This window comes from Lathyrus oleraceus, chromosome 2, assembly GCF_024323335.1.
Source record: "Lathyrus oleraceus cultivar Zhongwan6 chromosome 2, CAAS_Psat_ZW6_1.0, whole genome shotgun sequence".
Taxonomy (NCBI): domain Eukaryota; kingdom Viridiplantae; phylum Streptophyta; class Magnoliopsida; order Fabales; family Fabaceae; genus Lathyrus; species Lathyrus oleraceus.
In genome coordinates, this window is record NC_066580.1 from 159,486,433 (window position 1) to 159,499,386 (window position 12,954).

General features: G+C 40.3%; 1 non-coding gene across 1 annotated transcript; it reads right to left on the reverse strand.

Moving 5' to 3' along the window:
* Window positions 1-12,542: 12,542 nt before the first annotated feature.
* On the reverse strand, window positions 12,543-12,649 carry LOC127125010 (small nucleolar RNA R71). The gene has a single exon (XR_007804477.1). It is a non-coding gene; the product is annotated as a small nucleolar RNA R71 (small nucleolar RNA).
* Between the last annotated feature and the right edge of the window lie 305 nt (window positions 12,650-12,954).

A 12,954-nucleotide genomic window follows, 5' to 3' on the forward strand; every position in this document is an offset into this window, starting at 1 on the left:
AATCATGGACATCAAAGAAGATGCCACTACACCTATTATATTAGGAAGGCCATCCTTAGCTACCGTCGGAGCCATAATAGACGTGAAAAGAGGTGAGCTAACATTCGAAGTTGGAGAAGAAAAGGTTGAATTCATCTTGACACAATTCTTACAAGCGTCAGCTATAGACGATACATGTTATCTACTTGATGTCATAGACAAGTGTAATACCCCAAAATTTATCCTTCATTTTTCCTAAAAAAAAATAAAAAATAAAAAATAAAAAAAAAATTAATTAATTAATTAATTAATTAATTAATTAATTAATTAATTAAATAATTAAAATAAATAAATAAAATATAACAAATTATTTTGGACTTGGGTCTCCCTCATTTAAGCCCATTACCCACGAAAATCAGTCTATAAATACTGAGGTTTCAGTAGAGGAAAAAACACTTGGAGTTACACTGGGAGATTCACTTGAGAAAAAGGGAGAGAAGCAAAATGCTCTGAGGTTTCCTTGGAACAAAACACTGGACAAAACCTGAAGGGAAACCTACAAGCTACTCTGCAGCAACCTCCAGGCAACTCTGAAAGGTTCATTCTGACTCACAGACTTTCAGCTCAAGCAAACCCTGCCATTTGATTTTTCTTCTCCAATCAGGTTTGCCCTATATCCATCATCTTTATGCCTTTAATTTGAATGCTCTAAATATATGAGGTATTATGGGTGAATTTGATACCCTTTTGATGCATGTGTTTGACAAGAGGTTTAGGCCTCCTACCTTTGGTTGCTTTTTATGAGCTTTTAGTGAATTGAAAGGGCATGATTTATGTGATTACATTTTGATTTGAGGGCAACTCTTGGTTACCCTATTTTGCTTCACTAACCCTTTTGTTGAGTTTTTGTGAAGGCACCTAACTTTTGCAGGGATAACTTGCGTGGTTTCCCACTTTATTTGTGGGATACCCCCTGGAGGTTTCATTCCGATTACCTGTACTGACTCACTTTCTTTGATGGTGTTTAGCTTGGAAGGATCCCTGGGTTTCCCATTCCTTTAATTGCTGTAACTTCGGATCTTTATCCGTGTGGTAATTTTTTCCCTTTCTCATACTTTATCGCTTTCTTAGCTGGAAGACCTCGATAGGAGGCAATGTTTGAGCCCCTTGGTGGCATTTTACTTTGAGATACATGTTTTGTGTTTTGTATTCATATCCCTGCAGGTAGCGCGGTTCCTTCGTCAAGGACTGCCTTTTGCCCTTGAGCATCCCAAACCCATACCCTTTATTGATTGTTCTTCTCCATAACACACGTTTACTCTTTCTACTACAGGCGAGTAAGTCTCCAAAGGTCGAGCATCCGGTAGATTGCGTAGTGACGTCGTTCGTCCAAAACCCAATCCATAACCCCGTAGTTAGCCGAACTACGGCTTGCTCTGATTCTCATTCCAGATGAGATACGTAGGCATAAGACGCGATGTCTTAGCGAGCACACATCCCCCAACCCATAGGTCAGCCGAGCTACGAAGACTCTGATTCTCATATTCAGATGAGATACGTATGCAGTGGATGCGACATCCGCGCGAGTCATTTTCATTTAACCCTTTTTTTTGGATAAACAGCACAAGATAAACTCACACCCTTTAGACGAAAACTACAAAAGTGGATCTCGTAGAGTACTACAGATGCGTAGGGGTGCTAATACCTTCCCTTCGCATAACCGACTCCCGAACCCAAGATTTGGTTGCGAGACCCCGTCTTGTCCTTTCCTTTTTCAGGTTTACTTCGAGCGTTTCCTTTCCCTCCCTTGGGAAAAATAACGCACGGTGGCGACTCTTCTGTCATTTTCTTTCGCCGTTGTTTTTTCGCACACTGTATTTTTCAGGTTGCGACAGCTGGCGACTCTGCTGGGGACTTTAAGAAGTTGACCTCTTGCTGGTCCATCTTCCCTAAGCGAGTCCCTCCTAGCTTTTGTGGTTTTTTTGTGTATTAGGTGTTCATGCTTTTGTACAGTTATTTATTTACCTGCTTTACCTTATTGCATTGTGTACATATCATTGTTGTATCTGTTGGTTGGCTATGGCTGCTTGGTGATCTTTGTGAGATGAGTTCTATACCCGAACTCGAGTGCACTTAAGATAGGAGAATGGCATAGTCCTGTCAACTTGTGTGGAGTATTCCTTAGCGAGTTGACTTGCAAGCCCATTCACTTGGTGGAGGTCATGTTGAGATCAATAATGTCACATAAGTAAGTTGTGGTTAGACATTACTTGTTCCAATATAGACCTAAGAAGCCAAGGACCTTAGTTTACCTAACCCATCTTAGCCTATTCATAGGACGTAGTGCGAAAGTCGTTCAAGTGTAAGATTTGATACGATTGTTACGCGATACTACACTCATAAGAGTCTCTCTTGAGAATATTGTTGGAATACGAGTAGTCGTTCCTCTAATAATATCCGAAAGATGGGATTATGACTATGGGAACCTTTTGTAGAACATGTTTGGCAGGTTTAAACCTTAGTACACTCCTTTTGGGTGGTTCTTAACCTAAACTCCATGCTCGTGACTTGCGACAAACCCTTGATTCATGGTTGATCCGATCAGGTATCCTTAATATCAATGAAACTCGGGTGTTGATAAGGTGTAAACCATAATCCGCCGAAATGGGTGGGTGATATTAAGGATAACATGATCCATCCCATGACCTTTGTTTGGTGTGCTCTTAATTTCTCTCCAGACAGTGCAACCTGACAGATGTTCAAGCAGATACAGCAATCCTGATTGACATGCCACTGCATTGCATTCACATCATCACATCATTTGCATTCATATCATTTAACACATGTTTATCCATTTCTGTGGGGTTTATATCTTCCACTTGATTCTAGTCGGAATTTTCTTGGTTCTCATCAACGGCTTAGTCTTTTTTCTTACACTGTTTATCAAATGTGAGACTGGAATCAAGGGGGTAGAATACTTTTGGAATTGATAAACATGTCATTGCATTTGCATATTCATTAGCATGTCTTGCATAACAGGTACTGCCGCAGGGGTGACCATTCCAGCTGCAGCACCACTACAACAACAACAATCACAACGTCAACCAGCTCAGTATCAACAGCAGCAACAACCGGGTAACATACCCGCTTGTCAACAGAGGCAAAGGATGATGGACCGGCGTTTCGACACTCTTCCTATGTCGTACGCTCAGTTGCTTTCTAGTCTTCAACAGCTACAACTTGTGCAACTGCGCACTCTGGCTCCTCTTGTTGGTAGACTTCCGGTGGGTTACGACGCCAACGCTAGGTGTAGCTTCCACTCTGGGGCACCTGGCCATGACATTGAGAACTGCAAAGCTTTTAAGCACGTAGTTCAGGACCTCATAGATTCAAAGGCCATCGACCTTGCACCAGCTCCGAATGTCGTCAACAATCCCATGCCCCAGCATGGTGGTGCGAACGTTAATTTGGTAGAGGGAGAAGCCAAGTCCATTAAGGATGTGTTGAAGCTGAAGACTCCATTATCGGATGTCAAAGGATGCTTGCTGAAGGCCGATGTTTTCCTCGGTTGTGGGAAGGGTTGTTTGGATTGTGCTACTCAGAGTGGAGGTTGTTTGAAACTACAGCAGGGTATTCAGGCCTTGCTCGACAAAGGTATCCTCCAGGTTGAAGATTTGTCTGTCCAAAAGTCTGTGGAAGGGGTTGAGGAAGAAGTGTTTGAAGATGCTACTGATGAATTCGCAGATGTTGTTCCTGTTAATTTTGTGATTCCTAGTCAAGTCTCTGCAGTCAACGAAGAAGATGGGGATAGTGATTGTGACATTGACAACTGGGTGCGTCCGAGGATCCCGGGTGAAGTCATCAACAATTGGTCTTCTGAAGAGATTATCCAAGTCACTCTGTTTGAAGAGTAATTTTCTTTGTTTATTCATGCATATCCAAGTCTTACGTTCCGCCCAGGGCGTAATGACTCATTGTAGGGCCCGTCTATGTGACACTTGCATTTTTTATCATAAATAAAGGACGTATTTTTGCATTCAAATATTTCGTTCCCTGTCTTTCTATTTTTGCAGTTTTTCAAAATAAAAAAATGGCAATGTTTTGTTTAGTTTTCACTTCTTGTTCACACTCATAAGCACATACCATCACTCATGCAGATGCACGTCACCGGATCCTATTGATAACGGTTCTGCTATGGCTCGCTTCGACTTTGAAAATCCAATCTTTCAAGCTGAAAAAGAGGGTGATGAAGACTGTGAACTCCCTGAAGAGCTTACCAGGTTATTAAAACAAGAGGAAAGGGTTATTCAACCGCATCAAGAGTCTGTTGAAGTGATTAATCTCGGCACCGAGGACGCCAAGAGAAAAATCAAGATAGGGGCTGTTTTGAGAGATGATGTGAAGAAAGGGCTGATTGAATTGCTGCAAGAATACGTTGACATCTTCGCCTGGTCTTATCAGGACATGCCTGGGCTGGACACCGACATCGTGGTACACCGCTTGCCTCTCAAAGAAGGTTGTCCTCCGGTCAAGCAGAAGCTCAGAAGAACAAGACCAGAGATGGCTGTCAAGATAAAGGAAGAAGTGCAAAAGCAGTTGGATGCAGGGTTTCTAGCAGTCACCAATTATCCGCCATGGGTTGCGAACATCGTCCCAGTACCTAAGAAGGACGGAAAGGTACGGATGTGTGTCGACTACCGGGATCTGAACAGAGCTAGCCCTAAAGATGATTTCCCATTACCTCACATCGACGTTTTGGTGGATAATACAGCTCAGTTCTCGGTATTCTCCTTCATGGATGGCTTTTCTGGCTATAACCAAATCAAGATGGCACCAGAGGACATGGAAAAGACAACTTTCATAACCCCATGGGGCACCTTCTGCTACAAGGTGATGCCGTTTGGTCTGAAAAATGCCGGAGCAACATATCAACGAGCTATGGTAACTCCAGGAGGAATTAATCGATGACATCGACCTAGACTACTTTTGGGGTAGTTTAACTGGAGACCACCACCCTGACCCACACGAGATGCACTCCCAAATGATACATAACCCTGCTATCCGCTACTTCCACAAAATACTAGCCCACACCCTATTTGGAAAAGAAGCGAACAACACCTTAGTGTCAAGGGATAGATTTTTCATCTTACTCTGTGTCGACCAAGGTCGACATGTCAATGCTATAACATTTATGATGGAAAGATTCGTTTACCTTGCAAAGAATAATCGCGCTCCAATCATAATAGGTGGCCTAGTAACCATGATAGCTGATGCCATTGGACTTAGACGCCCACTTAACGAGCGTACACCTTTTGGACACATCCGACCCATGGATATTGACTTTAGCTTTGACCGAAGAATTATAGGAAACCTTGGGCCGGACACTTTTGACTACCTAATTAATAATGAAGTTGTCCAACTATTTACCTTACCAAACCATGAGAGAACAAGTGTTCATAACCAAAATAACTGGCTATATGATTTAGATGAACACCACATTGCTCCACCATCACCTCCTGAGACACCACCTATTTATGAGTATTTAGATGACCCTGTCTCTGTTGATGAATCTGACCCTAAAACCCCTCCAAACTACTATAATCTGGATGAACTAGAAATTCCATCCTATGCCAAAAATCTGACCATAATCCTTACCCGTTTGGATGGTTTCCATACTGACATTACTAATGTGAAAGATGAAATAAAAAGCATGCGCCTTGATGTCTTAGGCTTAATGGATGTCGCCGTTGAACAATTTGATCACTTGAACCAGGCTGTAGCTGCGTTGGGGCAGCACCGTGGCTAATTACATCGATCGTTGAATTTTCCTACTCACATTAAAGCAATGAGGACACTGCTATGTTTTAGTGTGGGAAGGGAGCACTTTATTGCTATTATTCTTTTAATGCTTAATGTCACATTTAACTTTAGTCTTTACATTTAATATAAATGACATTGTTATTTCTTTTGCTTCTATGATCAATTTAATTTACCTCCGTCAGTTTAATTTTGTTACTGTTGTTAATTCCATACTGCTTTTATTTTATTTTGTATTGCTGTTGCAATTATTTTATTACTGTATTTCTATACTGTTACTGTCTTTACCTTCTTCTAGTTATAATAATCTATATTTTTTCTATGGTATTGACAGTATAATTCACTCATAACATGCAAACAGTTAGAAATTAAGCATGCAGTAAATTTTTTATTCGTTTTATTTTAATTTTTATATTTTTTGGCGTTTTTGAAAAATTGTGACCGTAACAACCTTGTGACGCTCATCAAGGATCCAGAACGCGTGCTCTGTTTCCCTATTTAAACAGGCGCACTTCTCTTCTTCTTCCTCATCTAATTCTTCTATTTTCCTTAACATCCCACTCACACCACTTATTTTTCCATTAACCCTTCCATCACATCCTATTTTAAGTAAGAAACAAGTGAGTTCCCTATAACTCACGAAATCCATCTCTTCCACCAAAACCTAAATTTGCAATTCGCACACTCAATGGCCCGTCAAGAGAAACCTGCTCCTGACCTTTCAAATATCACATTCAGAGAGGGAGAAGCCGGCGAACGACAAAGAGACAACTACCTCAGGTTCTATCGAAGTTCAGTCCAACCTAAGAGGTACGTTGGTAATGACTGTCTGACAGAGTTGGGGCTATCAGATGGCTTGGAATGAATGCTGAACACCTCTGGTTTGACGCATCTCTACACCAACCCACAACCAATTTATGAGGCGCTGAACCTGGAATTCCTGAGTTCGTTCTCCTATATAACATATCCCGGTGCAACTCGGTTCCTCACCGGAGCCGCCATATTTAGAATGTTCGCTACCGAGTATTCCTTGAACCAAACTCAAATAGCACGAATACTTGGTTTTCGACATGGAGATGGAGCTCACTACTGTATCCATGACGGATGGTGGGAAATAGCATTTGGAGTGTGGCACAACCTTACCAACGTGAACGTCACAAGCTGGGATGCGCTCAACGCAATGTACATCCACAATTCGGCTATTAAGATATTTCCACTGAGTCTTAGGATACATGGTCTTCGGAAGAGTCAACAACCATAAGGTAAACTCTAAGGAACTTTTCTTCCTTCACTGTGTGTTAACTCCAGTGACGTTCAATACCACCTCGTTCTTGTTAGCCAACATCCATACTTCCTGTATGAGAGGCAACATGGCGTTCTGTTTTGGAGGAATCACAACCTCTATAGCATTAGGCCTGAATCTAGGGGATATGCTCTCCAACTTACCTGCCTTGCTAGCCGAGTTCCTAAACATCGACTATTGCCGTTCCTCACACCTCATCAAGATCAGAGACGACAGGAAGTACCTACCAGTGGTTCGGAACAAGATAGTTCGCTGCATCATTATGCCCAACAGGAACCGTACAGATCCGCATAATATGGAAAATTGGATTTTTGATCTGAATGCTCCTGAGCCCAATGAAGAAGATCCAAATGATAATGGAGCCGATGAAATTGAAGAAGAGATGGATCGACAGGTGCCACAGCCACCTCCTAAGCATGCTGCAGAGACATCTTCGAGATGTCAACAAAGAAATGAGCGTCGACCCGCCACCATGGAAGACATCTATGCTGAGATGTTGCAACATAACCGGAGGATGGAAGTGCGCCAGACGAAAATGATGTAAGCGATCCAGCAAATCCAGAGGGATCAACATGACTATGCAAACTGGCATGACCAAGGGATGGCGGAACTTTCCTAAGAGATGAGTGCCTTGGCACATCCTGTTGATGCCATCCAGGAGTACACTCAACATGTGAGGTTGGATCCTACCCAGCGTGGTAGAAGTGAACGTGCACGAGTAAGAGTTAGAGCACGCAGGGCCCAACGTCGTGGCGAAGAGTAGCCATCCTCCTGTTTCTTCCCTTTTCCCACTTTATTTTATCGCATTGAGGACAATGCTTTGTTTAAGTGTGGGAGAGAATCCTTGTCTTTCCTTTATTTGTTTCTATTTTTAGCCATAACAAAAATTTTGTCTTTCGTTTATTTGTTCGTATCTAATCGTTCATTTATTTCTATCTAATTTTCCATAACAATTTTTTTTTGTTTTTATGTTAAATGCATACCCTACAAGTATATAGGCTGTCTTACATAGGTTCTGTTAGGAAGCTGAGAAAAATCTAACAAGATTGATACCGTCCTGACACCTTAGATCTCTCACTTTTACGAGATCAGTTTGAATAGCCATTATACCGATACCTTAAGTCTCCGTTCTATATTAACCCCTAGTAGTTTATACTAGCAGTCAACACCGTCTTAAACATAAACCATGTGAAGAGCCGATGAATATAAGTGATTGATGCCTACAAATTAAGAAGACCCTTCATACTTTTTCTATCGAGAAATTGAAAATGCACCATACAAACGGTTGCAAGATATATAAAAGGAAAGAAAAAAACCTGTTGCCGGTTGGTTCAGAGGTACCTGGTACTGGACTCGGTAGGGCGAACTACGGTTCGATCCCCCATAACCTTCAAATGGGATATATAAAGGGTTACCACACTAGTGTACCAGACCCCGTGCTAAAAAAGGATCAAAGCCACTAACCGACTACTTCACTAAGTGCATGTAAAGGCAAAGGGCTTAATGTGATTGCGCTAGAATGAAACCGGGTGAAATAGGAACGAGAGGCATTAGGGTGAGCTATAATAGCATGTTTCGAACTGGTTTGTACAAAAGAGAGATCTATGTTAATGCTTATTGCTTGTGTCGTCACTGTATATTTAGTGTTTTACTTGAGTATCTGTTATTCTAACGGAATACCTAACAATCACGTACGAATTGGAAATTTGTCATGTATTCGCATTTAACTAGTGTTTCGAATTTCATACTGACTATTTGCTTGAGGACAAGCAAAAATTCAAGTATAAGGGAGTTTGATAACGCGAAAATACATCGTATATTTACCTTGATTTATATTCCGATTATTTCGCAAGTGTTCGAGTTATTTTTGCAGGTATTTCAATTCACATGCTTAAATGAGCAAAGTATAGAAAAGGAAGGAAAAGAAGAAGAAATAGAAGAGAAACAGCAGAAAAACCATAAAAACCAGAAAGTATAAATTCTGTGCAGGTGACGACCGTCACAAGCCTCGTCACGACCGTCACAGGCCCACCACGACCGTCACAAGGCCAAAAGTAGCATAGTGAACTGTTCAATAGAAGTGATCCACACGCCCCATTTTTCGCTCCTCAACCCACTTTCCCGTGAATCTCTCACTCAACCAAGTCACCCTTATTTCTCGCAATTATGAAGACTAAATGAAGACTATAAAAGGATGGAAGTTGGAAACCTACGGACACACTTGATTTTCCTCCCTGAATCCAACTTTCAAGATCTTTCTCTGCATTTATTTTCCACAGCAATTTTGTTTTATATTATTTTTTCTTCAGCAACACTGTTTTCTTTTACTGCAATTTGTTTACCGTTCCATTCAAAGCTTTGATTTTTTCCCTTCCCTTTCCGTTTTTCATTTAGCCAAAACTAGTAGTTTCCTACACTGGGGAACTACTGCAATTTATTTAACTTAGTTTAAGCAATTGTTTCGAAGAAGCAGAATCCTACCGACCTGTGGAGGACTGCTCAAGTACTTCAAGATTAAGCATATTCGATTAATCAAAGTTCTAGGTTTTTATTCAATTATTATTATTATTGCTTTATTATTAAATAATCATGTTTGCCTTATTGTTAAGTTGTTTATGTTCGTCTATGTTTGCATTAATTAATATGTCTGGCTAAACTACCCGTATCGGTATGTAAACAATTTAATTAGACGGGATTTAATAATAATCGGTGTAAACTTCTTTTCTCAAATAATATTTTTGACTGTGGTTTTTAATTTAAATTTAATCAACTTTGTCACGAGAGTGAGAAGCTATTTAATACGGTTTTGCCACGAGAGTGGGAAATTAACTAAGGTTAGAACCGACAATTGCGAGAAGGTGAGGATCGAACTGGATAGTAAAAACTAGGCATTGATTTTAAAAACAGCGAGAGCACTTTAAAAGCAATTAGAACTTATTTATTTTTAAAAAGTATTTTTAACTTCAAATGGGACAGCGAGAGCGTACATTCTGACTTAAAAGTATAGTCCGAGTCAACAATCACGAGAGTGTGAGATAAAGCCTTTTAAATGAGTATTTTCTACTAAAAGATATTTGGTAATTAAAATATACACCGGTGACTTATCGAAACCCTGACGATTAATGCGTTGCATACTGATATCTGATCACACTGAAATTTACCGTATTTTCGACTCCGATTTCACGTGCATTCTAGTTGTTTTATTATCATTTTGTTGTGTTATTGCTATGTTTTTCTTTGTTTTCAGGTTTTTATTTTAATCGGAGCCCCGATCGAGAAAAGGAGCGAAAAAGAGTCAAAAACCCTAAAATTCAGCATTCTGTTCTTATGGACTACCCAATGGTGGGCGCCACAGACCAAGCCATAACGTGTCCAAGCTCAACTTCCCTCAACTCCCACGTTCTCCACTACATCCACTAAGGCGCCTCACTCTGGCCTTATGGCGGGCGCCATGGCCTTGTGGCGGGCGCCACAAGAGGAAAACAGTTTCCCTCCATTTTCAAGTTGAAGGGCATCCAAGTCATTTCCATCTTTTTACTTGCTTATAAATAGAAACTCGAATTCACTTTTACAATCATCCAAACTTAGAGCAGAGGCAAACTCAGAGCAACTTTGTTTCACTTAGGCATATATTCAGTTTTATAAAGTGGTAATCGCTTCGCATTGGAGTGTTACCACAATTGTGTAATCAAGTCTGTGATAGAGTCTGTAATCGAGTTTGGAGCACTTTGGAAGGAAGTTAATCCTGCCGCCATTTTCATTTCCGCATTGCAGTTTATTCAACCCTCCGATTGGAGCAGGTTTTTATTACTTGCCTTTACTTTATTTATTTCCCGCACTTGCTTTACTTTATTTATTTCCCGCACTCGCTTTACTTTATTTATTTCCCGCACTCGCTTTACTTTATTTATTTCCCGCACTCGCTTTACTTTATTTATTTCCTCGCACTCGCTTTAAATTATTTATTTCCTCGCACTCGCTTTAAATTATTTATTTCCTCGCACTCGTACTACTTTTATTTACTTTAATGCACTTTTACTTTACCATGTCTAGCTAAATTTATAAGGTTAGAATGTAAGGATCGTAATTGAACCAGTAATCCGTACAATTGTTCGTAGAAACACTTAAGGGCTATTTTAACTTTCAACTTAAGTTTTCCCGCACTTCAATTCCGTTGGGTAAGATCGAAAGCCGTCCAACGTCTTTTTAAACTTAATTGTTTTTAACTATTTCAAAAACAGCGAAAGCGCTTTGTCTAGTTCATTAGGAGTTTTTAACATAAAGAAGAAAAGAGATTTTAAAACTATTTTCGGATGCGTTTATAAGTTTAGAGTCTGGTTCGTGCGAACCTCTTTTGGTTAAGAAATCCAAGTTATAATACTTTTCAACTTAGTCAAGATACTATATTTCTTAAAAATAGGTTTACTACTCTAACGCAATGCGCGCCTTTTTATAAGTGACAATAAGAGGGTTTGATTAGGGAGTACAACTCGGTTCTGAATACGCGAAAGCGACAGTTCCTGTTAAATTAGTTCTTTTCAAAGTAGGAAACATTGCCCATAAGTAGCTCTATTAGCAAGTACTTGGATTATTAATTGATTACGTGAATTACATTCGACCCTGTCTTTGTTAATTAATCTTTATTTCGACACTTTAATTTTCATTGCACACTCCAAAAACACTTATTTTGATTGCCTTTGATAAACACCATAACGACAGATAACGATAGATTGACACTTGGTATCTGTGGATTCGATAATCTTTTATATTACTCTGACACGTTCGTATACTTGCGAAAAGTACGCATCAAGTTTTTGGCGCCGTTGCCGGGGACCAATTTCGTCAAATTTCATTTTCCTGTTGTTATGTCGTTTAGACTTGGGCTATTTCCCGCCGGTCAATGCGAAGAACTCGCAGCACCGGAAGTTTAAGCTTAGTATACCCTCTGGCGGAACCTGAACGTTACGCTCACGCACGTTTATTCTTTCATAGAATTAAGAGAGCTATGGCCGAAGATTACGCTCACGCACGTTTATTCTTTCATAGAATTAAGAGAGCTATGGCCGAAGATCAAAACCAAAGACCTCTTAAGGATTTCGCTCAACCATCTAATGAAGAACCTAGTTCTAGTATAGTAAACCCAACCATCCCAGCTAATAATGTTGAACTTAAACCATCTCTGTTACAACTAGTGCAACAGAGACAATTCGCGGGTCTCGCTACTGAGAACCCAAACCAACATTTAAAAATATTTCTTCAATTAGCAGACACTTTTAAAACTAATGGAGCTTCTCCTGAGGCAATACGCTTAAGACTATTTCCTTTTTCCCTCAGAGATAAAGCCTTATCATGGTTAGATTCCCTTCCACCCAATTCCATTACGACTTGGGATAACCTTAGAAGAGTTTTTCTTGCTAGATATTTTCCCCCGAGTAAAACCACCATTCTTCGAAACCACATAACTAGATTTACCCAAAACCAAGGAGAATCGCTGTTCGAAGCTTGGGAGAGATATAAAGAGTTGTTACGAGCATGCCCACATCATGGCTTAGAAAATTGGTTAATCATCCAAACCTTCTATAATGGACTTCATTACAACACAAAGATGACCATCGATGCTGCCGCAGGCGGTGCTCTGATGAACAAATCTTATCCTGAAGCTAGTGCCCTCATCGAAGATATGGCTCAAAACCATCAATCATGGGGAGTCGAACGAGCGACAATTGAGAATAAGGAAGCCCAAGGAGGAGTGCATGAACTAAGCTCTATAGACATGATGCAAGCTAAAATGGACGCATTAGCCCTCAAAGTCGAGCATATGTGTATAAACTCGAATACTGTAGCCGCAGTTTCGT